At 42.7% G+C, this 19,876-nt stretch overlaps 1 protein-coding gene across 1 annotated transcript in view; it reads left to right on the top strand.

The window, feature by feature from the left end:
* Positions 1–300: 300 nt before the first annotated feature.
* Positions 301–19,876, top strand: part of ZNF462 (zinc finger protein 462) — a 131,873-nt gene continuing 112,297 nt past the window's right edge. The window contains exon 1 of the mRNA XM_019635821.1: positions 301–574. The gene's annotated coding sequence lies outside the window, so the exon portion shown is untranslated. The remainder of the gene's footprint in view (positions 575–19,876) is intronic.

Here is a 19,876-nt window from a genome sequence, read left to right on the forward strand (position 1 = left end):
CTTCTCCTCCTGCTCTTCTCCAGCTCTTGGATAATTCTTCCCTTTCCCCCCACCCAGCCCTTTCCTCCTTTCTTTCTTTCTTTCTTTTTTCTTCCTCTCTCCTGCACGTTGTTGTTGTTATTAGAAAGGCTTCGCGCACCCCCTGGTGCTCCGGCGTTTTGTGTGGCAGGAGAAGATTGTCTTCGTTCTCTCTTTCTGTCTTGCTTTCTCTCTCCCTCTGGTTGCTCATTATTCAGAGAGAGACACAGAGGGAGGGAGAGAGAGAGAGCGCGCGAGGGAGAGGGAGGAGAGGAGAGAGAAGAGGAGAGAGAGAGGGGAGAGAGTGAGAGGGAGGGAGGGAGAGGGAGAGAGAGACGGATATCTCAGGTCATCTGCAGCTGCAGCGAGTCTGAGGAGCCGAGGAAGGCAGGGAAGATGGCGATCCTCCATTGCTGAGACCCGGCAGAAGCACATGAGACTCCCAAACAACTTCCACAACAATAACCCGAGCAGGAAGAGGAGGAAGAGAAAGAGGATAAGGAGGCGCTGGGGCTGCAGAACCCGAAACACCTCCCGGCGCCGGGACGCTTCTTCTGTAAGTTACTGCAATTAACGGCCACCTCGGGGTGGTCCGAGTGCTCCGGGGAGGAGAGCGCGGGGCGGCGGAGGCACAAACGCGCTCATTCATTCGGCCGAGGAGGGTTGGAGGTGCGGGAGGAGAGGAAGTCCCCTGCTTGGACTGGCTGTTGGAAGAGGAGAAGAAGCGAGCAAGAGGAGGAGGAGGAGGAGGGGGAGGAGGGAGAGCGGGAGGGGGAGGAGGGAGAGGAGGAGGAGGAGAAGCGAGGGAGGAAGAGGAGGAGAAGGTGGTGGTGGTGGCTGCGAGGTGGCTGTGCTTTTCCTGCTGGCTGCTCCTTCGGGGGGGGGGGGGGAGCGGAGCGCTGTGGCTTAATTAATTTCGTGTAGTTGTATGGAGAGAAGAGAAATGAAAGATGAGTGAGAAGAGAGCTGGAGGCTTAGGACGGATGCTCTGAGCGTGGGGACAGGAGTAGGGACAGAGAGGGGGGCGGAGGGCGGGAGGCGAGGAGCCCTGAGCCGGGAGCGAGAGGGAGCGCTCCGAGCCGCCCCGACCTGAGCCGGTTGACCTCTTTCTTTCTCTGTCCCTCTCCTTCCTTACCCCCTCTGTCTGCCTGTCCCCAGCCCGATGGCAAAGCCGTGCGGATTGGCACCCCCCTCCTTTTCCTCAGGTATTTGGCTCTCTCTCTCTCTCTCTCTCCCTCTCTCTCTCTTTCTGTCTCTCCGAAGTTGGGATGCGGGCTCGGGATGTGTCGGGGGTGGCTGCTGGTGCTGTTGCTGGTGCCGCTGGTGAGGACAGAGGCTAGGAGCGGGGGACGGGGGGAGGGGGCACGGGCCGGGTTGGGGGCGCAGGTTCAGGAGCAGCTGAGGAGCTGTCTCCAGGCTAGGGGTTCAGAAGCGTCTGGTGGAGGAGGACAACGGTTTCTGGAGAGGAGAAGCCATTACACACGCTTGGCTCTCCTGTGAGGAAGGGAGAAAAGAAGGCAGGGGTCTAGGGGGTCGGCTCACTCCTAGTGCAGTTCCCAGGGGTCTGCCCTCCTTCCAGGCACGAGGGGAAGCCGCAGCCGCCCCTCATTGGAGCAGCCCCTCTCTTTCCCTTTCTTTATCTCCCTGTCCTCCATTTGCAAGCTGTCTGCTTTGGTTCCAGTCCAGACTCCAAAACACAAAGCTCCTTCTCACGTTCATTCTCCAGGCTTTTCACCATTCCTGAAGGAACCCTCATTTTCTTTTCATTGTAGCTTCTAACCTACGGAGAGGGAGGGAGGCTGCCCGGAGTTCCTTTTATATTCCTCCCCTACTAAAAAAAAAAAAAAGTTTCATTTTTAAGCACGCGTCTGGGATGGGAAAAGACCAACCAGTTGGGGCTTTCTCCCAGGGCTCCCGGGGGCTGTGTCTGAGTGTCTGTGTTGGCTGTTTGGTTTGCTTTGGTTTTGTTTCTGGAGGTGGCTTGCAGGGTTTGGAGGAAGTGACTAGTTTGGTTGAGAGCTGGGAACTGAGTCAGGTAAGCCGTGTCATGTTGTAACTCCACCAGAAAATGGAGGAGAGCGGGTTTCCAGGAGACAAAGCTGAGATGAGAAGTGTTTATAAAATTATGGATGTCTCCATTTTGAAGCTCTGTTGGTGATGGCTGGAGGAGGAGGCTTGCCTGCCTTCTCCTTCTCCCTTTCCTGGGGGAAATCTTATGGTGGTTCCTCACTGTCTATTCATTATGCAAGGAAATGAGGGGCTATTAAGGGCTGCCCAGATTATTCTCCCACCAAAGGAGTGCTTTCACAAGTTATTGAGATGTTTGTTTCCATTTTAAAGTAAACTTTTGGATTTTTTTTTTTCCCTTTTGAGTGGACCTGAAGGGTTTTGACCTCGTTCAGGAAAGGCAAGGCAAAACCTTAAAACATTTTCCACTGAGGTCTTCACACAACTTTAAACTGTTCCAGGTCTCCTGAAAGTCACCAGGAAATGTTATTCCCCCATTGTGAAGATGGTGGTGGCCCTAAGCTGAGATTTTGGAGTTCTGGGGCTTGGTTATCATCATGTTTTGATGCATTGCATGACTTTATTGTCTGGTTTGGGTTGACCTCTGGGAGGAAAAAAAAAAGCCCAACAACAAATCCTGCAAGATCTCAGAGGAACTCTTGACACCAGTTTCTCCTTCTCTCCATTTCTCTTCAGGTTGTTCCATTTCTGTATTAGGCCTTCTTTTAGTTCCTTTGTTTTCCCCCTTCCCTTCCATTCTGCTATTTTTTTTCCTGTGTTCTCAAGTACTGTAAGTCTTTAGAAATATCAGATGTCTTCTTAACAATGTCACTATGGAAACAAATTTTTAAAATATTATGTCAGTTGAGAAAACCTTATGCCCAGGTATCTTCACCTTTTTAATTGGGAGGAATTTATTAGTCTTATAGGAAGACATTTTGTGAGCATGATTTGAAGAAAGGACCCATTCCTTCCCCAGTCCACACACATTGATTGTTGGAGTTCTTCACAGATTAGTTCTAGAGAATATATGTAATTGGTCCAAGTAAAGAACTAAATCCTGAAATGCTTGATGATTTTATAAAAAGCCAACCATGAAGATGTTGCTTTTCCATTAGGTAAGGTAGCCATCTTGAGGATGAAGGAAGGTGTTGGAAGAATTTTAGATGGACTATTGAAGATAGGCAAGGAAGGCTCTACAGTGGAATGAAAACTTGGAGGAGATTCAGAACCAATTAATATATTGTGAGGAGGCTGATTAGACCTTATTTTCAACCAAGGAGAAATATAGAAAGGTACCAGCTTCAACAGAAATAAGGAACACATTGGTGAGCGACTTATACCAGCCTTTTTCTTGCTTTGCTTTCTCATTATGTGTCAGATTTGTGTGTGTGTAAAGTTCCTTATGTCTACAGTATTTTTGTGCATATAGAAGTGGTTTTTGATTCCTGATGCAATTATATTCTGTTGAGTAGCTGGTAGCAGTGTCATTCAGTAAATGCACAATGCTGTCTATGACAACATCACATTTTTCAAACCAAACTGTTGTATCATTAATTGAGGGTTATTGTTCTTCTGAGGGGTATGAAAGGAGAGGGGGAAACACGTGGTTCTTTAGCTGATAATTGTCCATGGTCAGTGAAGTAAAACCTGGTTTTTGCAGACGAAGATGTATGGTTTTCAAGATTTTCAGTTGATGTGTATGCTCATTTTAAAATACTTCAGATCTCTGCTTCATATTCAAAACCTAGGCCTCTCCAAGAGCACTTGACAAATCTTACTTGGAATCAGACCTTTTATTATTCATTTTTAAATGTTACCTTTTGATACTGTTACTTTGGCTCTTAAGTGGAGTATCATCAATGTTAAATTTGTTAATGCATATATGGATGCTACATGTTCAGACTAGGAAGTTCAAATGCAATGGGATAAGGAGTTATTTCTAATTTACCATATATGTTTGTGTAAATGTAAATACATTAGATGTTAGTCTTGAAGCAAACGTCCATGGTATCTTTTTTCATTGTTGTTAATAACCAGGACAACTGCTTGATTACTTATTTCAGTGGGGATGGGGGGAATCTGACAGACTGGTTGCTAGTCCAGCATTTTGACTTACCACATTTTTTTACTCTGCATCCAAACATTTTAATGTCTTTATAGACAGTCTTAGAGTTGAGCATTCTGGAGGGAAAAAATTAGGTGTCTACGAGGTACTCTGGAGTTTGAGAATATGTTCTGAGACCCATCCCATCTCTGATACCCTTCATCAACATGAGAAGTACCATAATATTAAATACATGGTTTCTTGTATATTTCTAGACATACACATTCAAAATGGGACAAGTATCTCGAATAAACCACTATGAGAGAAATAAAAAGTGTCAAGTTGAACATTCTCATTTGATGTCAATTCAGAGATCCTTTTTGTTTTTGAGACTTCAAGTTGATGAGGCACGTTATGCAGATATTTGCCATAGCTCTAGTATATCACAAGGAGAATCATTCTGGAAAAATATGTGTGAGCTATGATGCATAGTCATAAAAAAAGATTCTTGTTGGAACTTCTCAGTCCATAATCTCTCAAATTAGATTTATGTCTTATCTAATTCATTGATCACATTCCCTGAGGACTTGTCCTCCCCCCCCCAACTCTTTGGAGTTAGAGACAACTTTTAGACACAAAATTTAAAATTATATATATATATAAAATCTTCTAATGAGTCTTCCAGAAGACAGTAGGGAAAAGAAATCCAACTCTACTAATGGACTTTAGAGTACTTGTGGTCAGTTTTCCTGAAAGAAAAGAATGGTAAAGTTGCCTTGGGAAAGACTTCTGTTTTCTGTGTGATGGAGTTTAATAGGGTCTAGTCTATCTTGAATTCTTTCCTGGTGTTGCGTTTTTTTGGTTAAGGTAGCCTTACTTATCTTCTTTGTGGTGTGTGTCTGTATCAGACTTACAGTTCACTGCCTCATGGGACAGAGCATTGACAAAGCTGTATTGAATGTTTCAAGTTGATGACTGGAGAACAGAGGTGCTATTTCACAATGCCACACTCACAAATTAGGAAATATATAAATAATGAACTCAGATTGCAAAGGATCTGACATGAGTGTATAATTGGATGATTGGTACATGGAAACGAAGGAAATTCAAAAGAAGTGGGGGAAAATGTTTCCAGGGTCTATTGCTAAAATCTAGTGAACTGGAAAAAAAATAGTCAGCCTCGGTCAGTGTGTGTGTGTGTGTGTGTGTGTGTGTGTGTGTAAGTGAGTATCTTTGGTGAGGTTCACATACTTATGAAGTTGGTGGCTTTGAGAAACATTAGCTGGTGACCTATTAATTGATGATGAGAAAATGGAGAGGAGAGGAGATAACGCTAGAAGAAAATTCCTCTTCTTGTGTGATATGCCAAGACATCTGGCAGATGTGATGTTGGGCCCTAAGGAGTGGACAGTTTAATTTTAGCCCTAGCAAGGAAATGGGAAGTTCTAAGCTCTTTTAATAGCACAAGTCTTAGTTTGGGGAAGGTTGCTTAAAAAAATAAGAAAGGAAAAGAAAAGAGGCATTTATTATAATATGAAAAGAACTGCAGGGAACACAGATATGAAGCTGAGGTTTTGGGGTGATGGACAAAAATACTATTTCACAAGTAGAAATTCACATAAAAATCATTTCAAAGTTGACTAAGAGGTACACCATAAATGATGCATATTATGTACTTCATCTTCACCATTCAGAACCTCTAATTGTTTTGTGCCTTAGAAAGAGATCATGAACTTCAAATCTCCCCCCTCCCCCTGCATTTTACTGAAGAGGAAACTGGCACCAAGACTTGAAGTGACTTGCCCAAGGTCAGAAAGTTCAGCTGTAACAAAGCCAGGCCTAGAACTCAGGTCGGCTGACTCCCAACCCAGTGCCCTTTCTGCTGCCCCAGTGCACATGATTGTAGCGGTTTGTGAAACACCAGCTCCACAAACTCTGTAATCACTAGTGGGGCAGGAGAATTGATTTTTGTTGGTTGGATTTAACATGTTGGGGGACCAAGGGCTGAGCATGGTTTCATGTATAAAAGTGATACACTCCAGAGGCCAATTTTGTTCGTGTGACTCTCAGTCAAATTTTAGCTTTTGGGTTTGTAGCGGTGCTTTTCTTTGTCCTCCTCTCCTCTGTAGTTCTGTCACCCAGGGCTTGGTAGTCCTTTTCAAATGCCCTTCTTTGGAAGTTTGTCTGGGTCAATTGCAACTTACAAAAGTGCCCACAATTGGTCTCTGAGGATCTGTTTTGCAACATGGTACAGATTTAAATTGGCTTCTTTCAGAGATGCCATTTTGTAATACTGATGAATGTCCAAGAGAGTGAAATCCAGTCTAAAACAATTACCGGTGATTTTTCAATGTTCCAAACCCATCCAAAAATGTTCCCTCCATGTATCTTCTAGGAGCCCAATTCTCTCTTGAGGACCAATGGCTTAGCTATTTCCCATTCCCCATATACATGAAGTCATCCTTAAAATGACTTTTTCACAAATGAGCAACATTTAACCATGGGCAAGAGATGGGTCAGTCCTTCAGGAAGGGTGAAATGGGTTTCCATCTCTGATTCCTCTTGGACAAGCATAAGTAATTTTGCAAAGAAGACTGATGTTTGGAAGTTTCCACATTTTCTAAGCCTCTTCCAAACTAAAGCATAAATCTTAATCCAGGAGGCAGTCTGGAGAAGGTAGTGCTGGATGTGGACTTCTGGCAGAAACACAGTTAACGCTATAAACAGTTGAACCTCAGTGTGGCACTCCTCCAAATGAGTTGACTGTCGAAAATAAAATGTTCCAGAAGAACTGGGAGAACAGGAAAGAAGTTAAAACAGCATGGTTTGCATGCCAGTACTGAAGGAAGGAAAAAAAATTGGGGGGGTGGGGGTTGGACATCGGAGAGAAGATAATCCTAAATTGATCTGTCTCCTAGATTTATAAGACCCAGGAGGAGAAGTTTCCAAGTGAAGGAAAATGGATTTTTATGAATTTAGATTGTGTTTGCAGTTTACTAGGAAGCTCTTTTGAATCTTTTGTCCCCTTGAACTTTGTATCTTGAGAACTGCACACACTGATAAATAGAAAGTCAATTGGAAGTGCTTTGCAAAGATTTACATTTTCTGCTTGGAAACACTATCACAAAATTTATCTACTTTTTAAGGGTTCCCTTGTCAGCAGTTGAAGCCTATAGGAGATTTTGTCTTTGGATGTGAGGCTCCAACACACAGTTGTTTTTTTCAGGGTTTGGAAAGACAAGAGGTAGAGTGGTGTTGGGGTAGGAGGGTACCAGTATGGTCACCTGTGAATGTATTGTCTTTTCATTCTGGTGAGCAGATTACTTACTTGGTGTCTTCAAAGCATTCTTGCCTAATTCCTAGCTGGAGACATTTTTTCTGGAGTTATTCTTGGATGGAAGGTTTCTTTTTGTGCCAGGTCATGGGTATTTTGGTATTGATTTTCTTGCTTTTGTGTGTTTGCTTGTTCAGTTCATTGCATGTTGCTTCTGGATATTAATAAAACACTTTTGCTGTGCCTGTCCACATCTTAACCCCAAACTTCATTCAAAGAGCAGAGCCTGATCTTGGGGATAAAGGGAAGGTTTGTGGGTACTTATTTGTTCAAAAATAAACACTTGAGATGAAGATTGCTTAATTCAGAAAGTTATTTGCCAGGCTTTTCATGTAGTCTTTCACAAAGACCATGTAAGGAAAGATGGGGAGAATTCTACTAAGAATCCATGGAACCTGATTTAAATGTTTTAGGATCACTTAGTAGGAAATTAAGCATTTGTCCAAGACGAGTAAGCAAGGTCTTGCCTTTGGTTTCAGATTGGTTTGAATCTGCACAAAAGGAGCTGGAGGCCCAGGCGAGACAACTGTGTCAGAAGTAATTAAGCCCAGGATTTGTGGAGAGGCTTAGCTGCCACACAGCCCAGCTGGGGAAGGCCAAACTTGCTCCGTAAGCCCTCGTCTGGCCAGTTGAACCAGAACATGAGCTAAGGCCTTCAAATTTGGGAATTCTCTTCCCTGTTCAGATTTAAGAACAGTATTCTTCAATTTTGCTCATGTCAGCTGAGTGCTTCCTTCTTGAGCTGGAAAATGCCAGAGGCAGGGCGGGCTGGGAGCTGATTCTCTCTGAGGGACCATTCTCCCTTTGACGCTACAAACGTGCTTATAACCTTGTATTTATTACACAGAAAATAATTGTGCAGTGGCACAATGTGGGATACTTGAAAGATGTTTGCTGCACAAAGGTTCCAATACTCACCTGCAGATTAAGAAATGGGTTTCTAAACCATCTCATTTCTATTGCTAATGAAAAGCTTTGGAAGGCACCTATGAATTAGAGCTCCAGCTGCTATCATGGTAGGGGAAGTTAGGCCTTGAAAGGATACACGGATTAGCCCGTCAGAAAAGCAAACAGTAGCATCAGCATAAGTAGAAAATAGACAGGGTTGTTAAGCTAACAAAAAAGTAGGCTAAGGCATTGCCATAATTATGTGGTGGAAATTTGCTGGGAAGGAGAGACTGCTTGGATGGGAGAAGGAAGACAGGCAGGGGAATGATTGACAAGTCCAAATAGAAGAGGTCTGTCCACTGGGAAGAGCTGACAGGAAGAAGAAAGGCCTGGCTTTTAAGAAAACAATAGAGCCAGTGGAAAAAGACCTTGTAATTTGGTACCTATTGCATGTGAAATATGAAGACCAGTGCTCAGACCCACATTCTTTGGTTAGTTCTTATTGTAAAAAAAATAGAATTGGGCTTAGAAAACAATTTATGTGACTTCTGAGTTATAAATACAGCTTTTCGGGTAAAGGACAGATGGAAACCTGAAGGAGCTGGTTAAGTAGGCCTAGGTGGAGATTTTCCTGGAAAATGAATGAAGTAGAGACTAGAGCACAGCAGAAAATAGCTGCATTATTAATGGGCAGAAAATGTGATAGTCCTCTCTAAAGTTATCCATAGAGCTTCTCTTCCTACGCGCTGGGTGTTAGAAGAAATGAAGAACAAAGTCATGCGTATTTCAGAAGGGAAAGGATTGGACCGTGACAGCTACCTGGTGTCCAGTTTGGGATTACGCCATTTGCTTCAGCCAGGCGTCACACGCTGCTCTGTCAACCCAATCCTGGCATTTTAAAATCCAAAATAAGGCCATTGTCCAGAATGTTTAGCCATTCTGATCCCTAATTACATCATCCCTCTGTGTTGTGACCAGTTAGTCAGCAACTGAGCATCAATCACCCAGCTCAGATTGGACCTGATTTGGGATCCTTCATGTGGTGTAAAATTTGAATGCTGGATTGCAGACTGAAGATGGCCCAAAATAGATACCAGCTAGAGATTATGTAAAGATTTCAATAACAAGTACTTATCACCCAGAATCTTTTCAGTGGTTCCTATCTTAAATGGTCTTCTCTGAAGACTGTTAACTATTCTTTAATAATGATAACTGGGAAGGGGGGGTTGAATGGAAGAGACACCATTTTTATTTAGATGTCAGAATTCAGCTGCAAGAACCTCTGTCCCTTCTGTGTCAATTTAATGCGGTCCCTTCTGATATTGGGTAAAAATACCATCTGTAAGTCGAATAAATATGATTGCTTCATCAAAAAGCTCTGCCAGCTCCTCTATAGAGTGGGACTATCACATAGACCTTCAACGAAATGCTATTTCCCCTCCTGGAGTGACTCATAGTTCATATTAATGCTAGGTAATGTTTGTTTAACATTTAATATGAACCAGGGACTGTTCATATGGTAGAGAAAACTGAGGTTTGGGTAGGTCGTTTCCCCAAGGTCATGGAGCTAAGAAATGGGAGATCCAGGATTCACACACGTGAGAACCAACTCCTGGCTCTCGACTGGTGGGAACTGGCCTGGGTTACTTAGCATGCTAATAGCTTATGTTCCTGATGGTTTATCTCTTCCAGTTGCTTATGCCAGGAGTATATCCCGGTGTTCTGGAAGGATAGCTGAGCATAATGGAAAATTAATTGTAATATATTAGTTAATATGAGAGATATAACACATTGTCATAGCTTGACAAAAGTGTGTTTAACTCAAGAGTACCTACTTTGTGTTCTGAGTTACAGAGGAGATGGTGGGGGGAAAAAAAAAAGAAAAAAGCAAGAGACAATGTAGGGGAAATTTAGAGAAATTTATATTGTATCAAGGTCGGTAGTGGAAAGTAGTTATACACATGGATATTTAAAAAGAGCACCTACCCGTGATGGCAAAAAGATGTGCTGTCAGACTTTTTTTTTTTTTTTAAGTAGAGAAGGTGTCTTACTTTTTTTCTTCCTATGGCCCCCTTTGAAAGTCTCAGTGCCCTATGTTGGGTCTGGTTACTGTAAGTACAAGAAATGTTTTTCAAAAGACACACAGACCTGCTTGAAAATTAGTTCCACTGTCTAATGGTCATTTTTGGAAAATAGTGCTGATCCTCTTCAAAGCATGGGCGCAAGTGTCCCCCATGCCCTGTAGCGATCGCCATGTGCTCTGTTTAGATCATGGCGACATGATGAATGTGTTGGTTTTATTTGCCTCCCCCTCAAACATCACAGTACAGTAAGGAAGCTGCTGCTCATGGATGCCCACAAATGCCCTTAAAAGAGTAACAAGCTGAACTAAGGGAGATGGAACGGGTCCCAATTTCCCTAAGATATCCAGGACAGCAGCTTTTCTGTAAGACCCGGAATTAGGCAATAATTGCTGACTAGACTCTTTAATCTCGAAGCAACTAGTGGTGGTTCTATAAAATCCTAACTTTGCTATGATGGTCCTTCATCCCCAGACAGACTCATTCCCAAAGCCTTAGCAGGAGGAGGATAAACATGTATCCTCTTTGTAAAGTGTACAAAGGGGAGGTCACAGAGTCACCCATTTTTACCTGTCAGCCATATCATTATCTACCAAACTTATCAAAACCATTGTTTTCTGAGATAAAAGCTTTTAATGGGAAAAGGGCTCAAAAAAATAACAAACTACATAGTAGAAGAGAATAAAACTGAACTCTATGGAAGCATGTGGTTCTTCAGGTGGAATTTCTAATTTAAGAGCAATAGGGACTCACTCTACTCAGCCTTAGGGTAGCATCAGTGGTGCCTAGACATGCAATAGACTCCCTCAGACCAGCCTGTCTCAAAGACCAGTCCTTAATGCGTTTCTTCAACCTTCCTCTTAATTCTTTGAAGAGAAATTGACCCAGGCGACCCTCAGGGGCTTTGCAGAAAGTGAAGGTAAATTGGGTCTAGTATCTTTGTGTGTGCAGCACATCTCATTGGGAATAGGACGTTGAATTTGAGAATACAGTCATTGTGAAAGGGGAGTAGGAGAGGAAGCCTCAGTGCATGTCCAGGAGGCAAACGTATCAAGTTAGGTGCTAAGGTCTGGTGGAAGAATCCTGCATTTTACTGACCAGAAGAGAAAATCACCTCTTCAAAGACAGATTCCATTGCAGTGTGAACAAAGGACATTGTATAGATCACAGAAACTTGTGTGTGTTTAAGAAAGCAGAATTGTATCCAGAACTTGTATGGAAATTCTCATGCGTTTTTTTTTTTTTCCTTCTCCCGTGGCTTTGCCTCTAATTAGTAATTTTGGGGGGCGGAGAAGTGAAGTGGTATTGAAGAACAGATGTCAGCTGTCCCTGAAATTCATCTTTCCCCCTTGGTTGACTCAAGTGCCGGAATACCTCACCCATTCGTTTTTTGACCGGTGGCTGTAGCTTGTTAATATGAATGAACATCACCCATAGGTCCTGAAATTAGCAAGTGTTAAATGTTATGTGATGATTAGGGGGAAAAGCAAGATGATCTAGTCAGTGGGCTTAATTAGGTTGTGATTGCCCAGTCGCTGCTTCATATAATTATATTCATAACCCCGTTTCTAGGCGTCAACTACAATTATCAAAATTGACCCCAGCACAGGTAAGTGTTAGTGATGTTTTTTTGAAGCAGCTTCTGAACGGTGATCTCCCCATGTTCCCAGTTTGTTCGTGCCTGTTCTTTTCCCCTTCTTGACACCTTCCATCATCTTTACCCCATTTTAGTCAAAAGGATGGTGGCGATATCATTTTATCTACGAGCACACGAGTACACATATAGTATACCTTGTTGTCTATAGAAAATTCTTAACTTTCTAAGAGTCAGATATAACTGCAAAACATTAATAAACCAGCAAATGGGAATCTTGAACCATAAAAATAAAAAATTGGCTAGATTGTGTTTTTCCTCAGCTCATGAAACCTGTTCAGTAGAGTTAATGTGATTCATTTGAATAGATCTTTTACTTTATAAGGCCTAGTTTTAAAATGAAAAAGAGAGTCATCTGTGTTTTAGATACATAATCGTTAAGGTCTGAGGAATACAGAGCTAGAGCTTTTCACTTTTATTTTACCCCCTTTCTTTCCCCCCACATTCATGACATTTGCTGTCAGTGCATTCTAGAATAAAAAGAACATGCCATTGCCGGGGACACTGTTTACTGTTTATCCCCCAAATGAAGCCCATGATTTCTAGGAAATACTAACAACAACCTGTATCAGAAGTGGGTATGTTAGTGTGACACTGAATCACTAGGCCAGATTGTCACTTGGCAGCCTTTCCTTTCTGACATGCAGTTGTATGGGAAAATAATGCACTTAAAATTTGCATACCATGGCTAAACTTCAATGTAGTTGAACTGTCTGAGGAACAGCTAGGAACTTGGCTATCGTGCGAGTATATATATGGGTGTATGTGTGTATAAATATATACATATATATATATATATATATATGGGTGTATGTGTGTATAAATATATGTGTGTGTGTATAAATATGTAAATATATATATATATATATATATATATTTATATATATTTAACATCCGCGGTTGGGAATCTGCGTAAGCTGAGGGGTTGGTTTAAGTTATACGTGAATCTTCAACTGTGCAGGCGGTTGGCGCCCCTTGCCCCCTTCAAGGGTCAACTGTATGTATATCCTCTGGGAGAGACGCTTATTTTTTGCTGAAACCTCAGGAGTGCAAATTTCTGAGAATTTCTGGGTGAACAGGCAGTTCTTTGTGCAGGGGTCTTCATTAAGAAAGTGTGTGTAATGGGTGGAGCATCCTCTTTGGGACGCAACAAGCACAGGATGAAATTTGTCTCTGTCTGTTCCTAGATGTGTGTCCTTGAATAAGTCACTTCTCTATCCCCACGCTTTCCTACCCAATAAAATGGGGATAATAATATGAATCTGTAGAACTGACATAAGAACTAAAAAATGTTATGTGTATAAGGGTCCTGGTTGATAAATGGGCACTCGAAAACTGATAGTTTCTTCCCTCCTCACTGGTAGAGAAACTCAGGTCGGGATCTCCCAGAGCTTTGCCAGATGTGAATTATTTTGTCCTTGGTCTTAAACGCGGTGTTTTGAATCCTGCCTGATTAACTTTGTGCTGTGTCTGCCTTAACTGATGAGCGGTGCTCATCACTATTGCCCACTCAGAGGTCGACTTTTCCAGATTGTAAGCCACTGGTCAGCCTGGCTGTGGACCCCGCAGCACTCCATATCTGATGTGTGTGCGTTTAATACAGGCTTGTAAACAACCTGAGGATGCTGTCATGTCCTCTTGGACAAGGACACTTACATGGTAACAAAGCCTGTCCCAACCTTGCAGAGTAATTCCCTGGAGGCTCGTTGGGGGACAATTTTTAATCACCGTGAACTTCTGTGGGCCTTTTGGAAGAAAGATGTTATTGCTGTTTCTATTGTCTGGCATCATTCTGGCAAAAAAATGATATGTCTAAGAAAATTATACTTATTGTAATGAAAATACTGGCTGTGTGTGCTCTTTTGTATAAAGGTTGGATGTCTCTTTGTGGCTTCACTCATTTAGATGAGCCAGTTCGAGGACTGTCCTGTGGTCTTGCTTAGAATTGCTTTGGTCTTCTCTGTGCAAATGTTTATTTTAGTAGTCCATGTCCACTTGGGCTTACTAATGTTCTGTAATATCAGATGCTTTGAGATCTCAGGGGTAAGGAGGCTAATTTTAGAGTGCCTTAAGGGGAGATGATATTTCAAAATGTGGAATCATGTTGGTAGGGCCTAACAAGACTTACCTAACCTGGTTTGCTCCAAGTCAGAAGAACATTCAACAGTGGCCTCTTTGGTGATAACGTGGTGGTGGTGGTGGTGGTGGTGGTGGTGGTGGTGGTGGTGTGTGTTTATTTTAAATCAAGCCTGGTGGTGTGTGTATGTGTTTATTTTAAATCTTTTTTTCACTTCTAAAAGCAGATTCCCTAAGAAGATTTATTTATTTTCACATTTTGAAAATTTCCAGAGATAGTGTCAGTGGCATTTTTTTTAAATTATAAGAGACATTATAGTCACCACTTTAAAATGGTGTCCAGAGACATTTGAAGAGGAGAGAAAAAGAGACTATTCATTTATTATTGGTGTTCAGATCTCTAGGATGATTTCAAATGAGAGATTTTTGGCCTCACAGGGTGGACCCCAAAACTAAAGGAGAGGAGGAGTAACTTTGGGCATGGTAGTGGTTATAATAATATGGAAGGCCCTCAAAAGAATAAGAAATATGGGAGGAACAGTAGGAACTGAAGTTAGGGCTTCCTGGGATGCCTGCAAAGCTCTGGGTATGGAAAGATTTTTCCAGCCTCCTTGAGATTTAGGTAAGGGACGTATTTGGGAGTGCCACCTTCCCAAGTGTTCAGTTCTTTACAAATTGTAGGATCCTTACTCAACCTGTGACTACAAAGTGGTAGGAAAATGATTGGCTTAATTTGGGTCAAGCTCCTAATTTGCTCCTAGCCTCCAGTTTGTCTTTAAAAGGGCATTCTCTCTCTGGTGAAGGTGAAGAGGCATAATGTATGTAAAGCACCCAGCACCCTGCCAGGTACCCAATAAAGGGCCACCTCTGCAGTTCATTTGCAATGATCAGTTAGCGGCCATCCAGTGCCTCTGGTTCAGAGGCTTGCTCCTCGCCATTCATCTGCTGCCTGGCTTTGCACGCCGGTTTAGCGGTGTTAGGCTGATGATAGAGTTGGAAAGAATTTAGTGTTTCAATTTAAAAAAGGGACTTTTGAATTGTTATATTTAAGAAATATATGCCCATTCATCTATTCATTCATCAAAACATGTATTGAGCGCCTTTTGAGTACCTGGTATGCCCGCAGTGTGCCTAGGTGGTTAAACCCAGAGGATGTGGGATCTCTCAGTTGTGTTAGGCTCTTTGTTTTGGTAATTAGAGTGCTTATGGTGGAGATGGATGTCCTTTGCCTCATTTAAATAGCTTGGAGCTGGGAGATGGTGACCTATGGAGGAAAGCAGTGGGAAAAGGATTCCTCTTTGGTTGCATGCATTTCTGTGTTTTTGTTTGTACATATTTACAAGAAATTGGCTAACCGTGTAGTCAGTGCTGCTAGGGTACGTAATCTGGCAGATCGTTTAAATATTTACTCCGAAATATCTTGTTCTCTGTTGGTGTGAAGTAGAGTTTCCAGTTATTTTTAGGTCATTTTCATCTTAACAACCCTGTTGGAGATGAACCAGACACACTACTGTAAACTGTCCCCCACATTTTGATAGCATTTAATAAAGTCAAGTTTAATGGTTTGGTCCCAAGAGGCAACCCGACCATCTGGTTAGCAGAAGGTTAGGTTGAGTACAGCATGGCTGCTGAGAGGGCCACAAACCAGCCCCGATGCCCTGGTAATAACGTCCAGTTGTTGAATGCATTAGGCATTGAAATGGTGCTTTCAGGTCTGCCGAGCCAGCAGTTCTGTTACCACCGCTGTGACGCAGGAGATAATTCAGCTGGGCAAGCGGCAGCATGGGGGTGGATCTCCAGTACAGGATGTGTAATGTCAACATGAAGGATTGGGGCTGGCAGGAGGAAGGGAAGCACTCGTTTCATGCCAGTGCAGGAAGCCTAGAGAGATGCTTCCCGCCCCCCTTGCATCTTGTCCTCTTCTGGAGCTCCGACGTTATGTGTTCAGTGATTACCTTGTGCGTGGTCCGTGGCAAAACTTCAGCTGACTTTCTGCCTCTTTTGGAACCTGTCAGCATAAACGGAGTGAACCACGTTCCGCACACATGCAGGGCGGGAAAAGGCCAGAGTTAGCTGCACAGACTGGGAGGAGGAGAAAGGGCTTCGTTAGGCAGGAGCATCTTTGTGCTTGAGATGGAATCCCTTTGTACATCCCTTTGTGCTCAGATTTGAGACCGGTCATCCGTTCAAAGGCTGCAATCATCTCGGAACATTGTGCTGCAGCTGTAGTCAGTAGAAGGCTGCAGAATGGTTCCAGTGATTCCGTAGAAGCTTAGCAATTACATAATTGCTATGTAACTGGAGAGAGCCATCAAGGATTGTCTAGTTCTCCTGGAAAGAAAGCTCTTCTGCAATTCGAGGGGTCAATTGTTTTCCCTTGTTAAACCTGCAGACTGATGAGCAAGTACATCTAGCCACCAGGCTGGAACCAGGTCCTCCCGGTGTGAGAGGGGAGGAAATTCACAAGTACCCTTGGCTGGACATTCAGTGGACTTCCCAGCTGTAATACAGGGAGAACAAGAGAGAAAGAGCAAGCAAGTCACTGACTCTTGGAAAAGTGGATTCTTATACAAGTTGAACGTGATATCTGACTTGTTTCTAACATCTAAGACTACGTTCTGTATGCATTCAAGACATGGAGTATTCCAGAGCTTTCCTAGGGATGGGACCAACGGAGTGGCACTTGATCACCAAGAGCCCTCTCAATTTCTGCTGCCTGCTCAGGAGGATTTTCACTGCCTCTCTTGAATGAATACTCTCAGATGCCGATCAGTGGAAACACTGCAAAGCCTGACTAGCATCAGATGTTCCTAAATGCTGAATTCCTCGCAGCATCAACCCGTGGAGCAGACCAGACAGTTTGTGAAGACCTCACAGCGCAGGAATGAATTCCTTCTTTCAGCTACCTTACCACTTGTTTTCCATAGTTGAGAAAAATTTGAGGTGGAGTTGGTTAAATGTAGGCATTAAGCCAGGGAGAAGTCCAGGCTCCGTTTCATCAGATAGTCATCTAAAATTAGCCACATCTCCTAACCCAAGTGTGGACTTCGTGTTTGTTTATGTTAAGTAGCTCTAAATTTCAGCAATCCTGCCTTTCTGGGGTTGGTTTGGTGGAGATGCTAAGAGTAGAGTGGTTTTGGGGGTTCATTTTTATTAATGGCATAAGTTGGGCCTTTCATAACTATGATATTCATCTTTATTTCTCTGTTTAAATGTGGTTCTAGTTAGAACTTCAGTAGAAGAGAAAATAAAACGTTTTGGCTCCTTTGTGACTTTAAAATGAATGGCCAGCCAGAAATATAAGGACTTTGACTTCCAAGATGGATTGGGTCCACAGATTCCTAGACCTTTTACCTTTCGACTTCTGCTTTACTCTGTATGTACCTCCTGGGTTTAACGCTGAGATTGACAGATGCAAATGGTCTCTTTAACAAGTGTGATTCCTATGAAACAATGTTGGTGGGTTTTCAAGGAGCCAGCCTGTCTCAGTACCAAGCTTTTATTTTGTAGCAATCTGGAGGGGTATAGAATCACCCATGCTGACCAGTGTCTGCGTCATTCCAGGCAGGCCTTGGCATGCTCTAGCAGATGAGTAAGACAAGGGCAATTGGCAGGAGGACCCACTGAGTTCATCTTGCTTTGTATCTTAGGAACTGGCCTGACCTTGTTCCATCATCAGTGTTTAGGCACTCTGAGAAACATTGGACCATCTCTCAAGGGGCCTGGAGATTGTGTTGAGAGCAGTAGCATGCTCTCATACTCAGAAGGAACACTTGACTGTAGCACAGAGACCACATATAGGAGAACCCTTTGCTATCAGTGTTGGGAGGCCCGGGAAGACCTTGGCAGTAAGGGCCATGGTATGTAGTGGAAAGAACATAGACATCAGAGCCTGTAGCTGTGTGACTTTGAGTGAATAATTTAATCTCTGATCCTCAGTTTCCTTATCTGGAAAAAAAAATCCACTTTGTAAGCTTCTTGTGGGGAATAAATGAGGTCATGAATGTTACTCTCTGGTGCAGAGTCTGACAGTGGGCACATAAAAATTCCCTTTTGTCCCGTCCTTAAGTTTTTATAAAACGCTTATTATAGACAGGGCACTGTTAAACAGGGACTCTCTGATTAGGTATCAGAATACACTTGAGTCCACATGCAATCCCTGTGAGGGGGCTCCTTGAAGCTTGTGCTGGTGGGATTGATAGACACTTAACTTTATGCCGTTAGGGGCTAAACAACATCTTTTATTATGTGGTGACTTTTAAAAGGCCACATGCTCCTCCATGAAACGTGACTCCAAAATCTGGTAAAGGGGAAGAAAAGTACCTTCACTTCTGTTTGCACTATCTTGAACATTCTACAATAGATTATTTATTAAATTCCTTAGATGACATTCTGTGGGGGTTTTTTGTTGTTTGTTTGTTTTGATTATGGTTATACGATGAACTTTTTAAAAAGAGAAACCTGACAGTTCTCAAGAATGGCACAGATGGGAGGTACTTGGGTATCGACAATCCCAAAGACTGAACGATATGAATGACTCTTAGAAGCCTCTCTTCTTTGACTGCTAGCCCCGTGTGCCATTCCTTATGTCAGTGCTCAATGAAGCCTCGTTGACTGATTTCAGGGGAAAAGGTCTTAGTTAAAATTTAGCCCCATCAAACCTTTAAAGGCCAACCACTGGTGTGTCCCCTGATCAGTTACTGAATGGGACTACGCTAGAAGCTACAGAAAGTCAGGTGCAGGGCCCCTCATCCATCAGTGCCTTGCATAGCGCCTGGGGCAACTGTACACAGTCAATAAATATGTGCTGAGCCAGTAACCAAATCCAGCACTTTCTAAAAGGTCTTATTGCTCCTAAATACCTTCCCTAAATACATCTGGATTTCTGAAACCGGACATTATCTCTTAGTTTCTTCTAAACAGTGATTGCTACTCCAGATAGCACTAGTCACTCAGCATTCAACGTTAGTAAGTAGAGATTTGGCACAGACAATTTAATTTTAAAGTGAGAGTTAATGTAAGTTCTTCATCAAAGGAAACTGCCCCGTTCTACAATCCGTATTAAATATTTTTTGGAAGTACGAATGTCAGATTTGCAGTCTAGGTTAAAGAAGCCAAGGAGGGTGTGATTGTTGGTCGTTTACTAGTATGATGCTGAATGACTCTTCAGGGCATTGTAAAGTTAGGTTTCCTAGAACTGAGTCTGAAACTTTGTTTGGAGAGGAAAACTTCAAGTTCAGGAATACTCAGCAGTTCAAGGCTGGTGGTTTTGGAGGAAGCTGATTTGCAGTTTTATATGAAAAAGGAAGACATCTTTTCCCAAGACTTTATTGGACCTGTTAAGTCGAAATGGATTGTTGCATGTATGTCATGGGGTAAATTGGTGGCATGGAGGCCTCAAGGAATACAGGGGAAAAACGTTAGAGAAAGAAAAGGCAAGCATGCAGTGTTTCCTATCAATTTAACAAAATTGAAAAAATGAAGCAATGGAACCAGGACAATAGTCAGGTTCTTTGAAGATTGTCAGGCAGGTTCAGAAAACATCCTTCTTCACCTTTGACCTTAGTTCTTGAACATTTCAATGGAATGATTTAGACCTACTGAAAGTCTAGTATGTGCAGAAGCCTTCTAGGTATGAGGTGACCTTGCTGCATTAAAGAAACCCATGGATCCTGTTAGTTCCAACCTCACTGAAGGACATATTCTGAAGAGCCAGCTCATTAAGCAAGCTTTTGAAGGGTGTGCGCTGCAGAGCAGTTTCCTGTTATTTG

This window comes from Hipposideros armiger, unplaced genomic scaffold, assembly GCF_001890085.2.
Source record: "Hipposideros armiger isolate ML-2016 unplaced genomic scaffold, ASM189008v1 scaffold_24, whole genome shotgun sequence".
In the NCBI taxonomy this organism is placed as follows: Eukaryota; Metazoa; Chordata; class Mammalia; order Chiroptera; family Hipposideridae; genus Hipposideros; species Hipposideros armiger.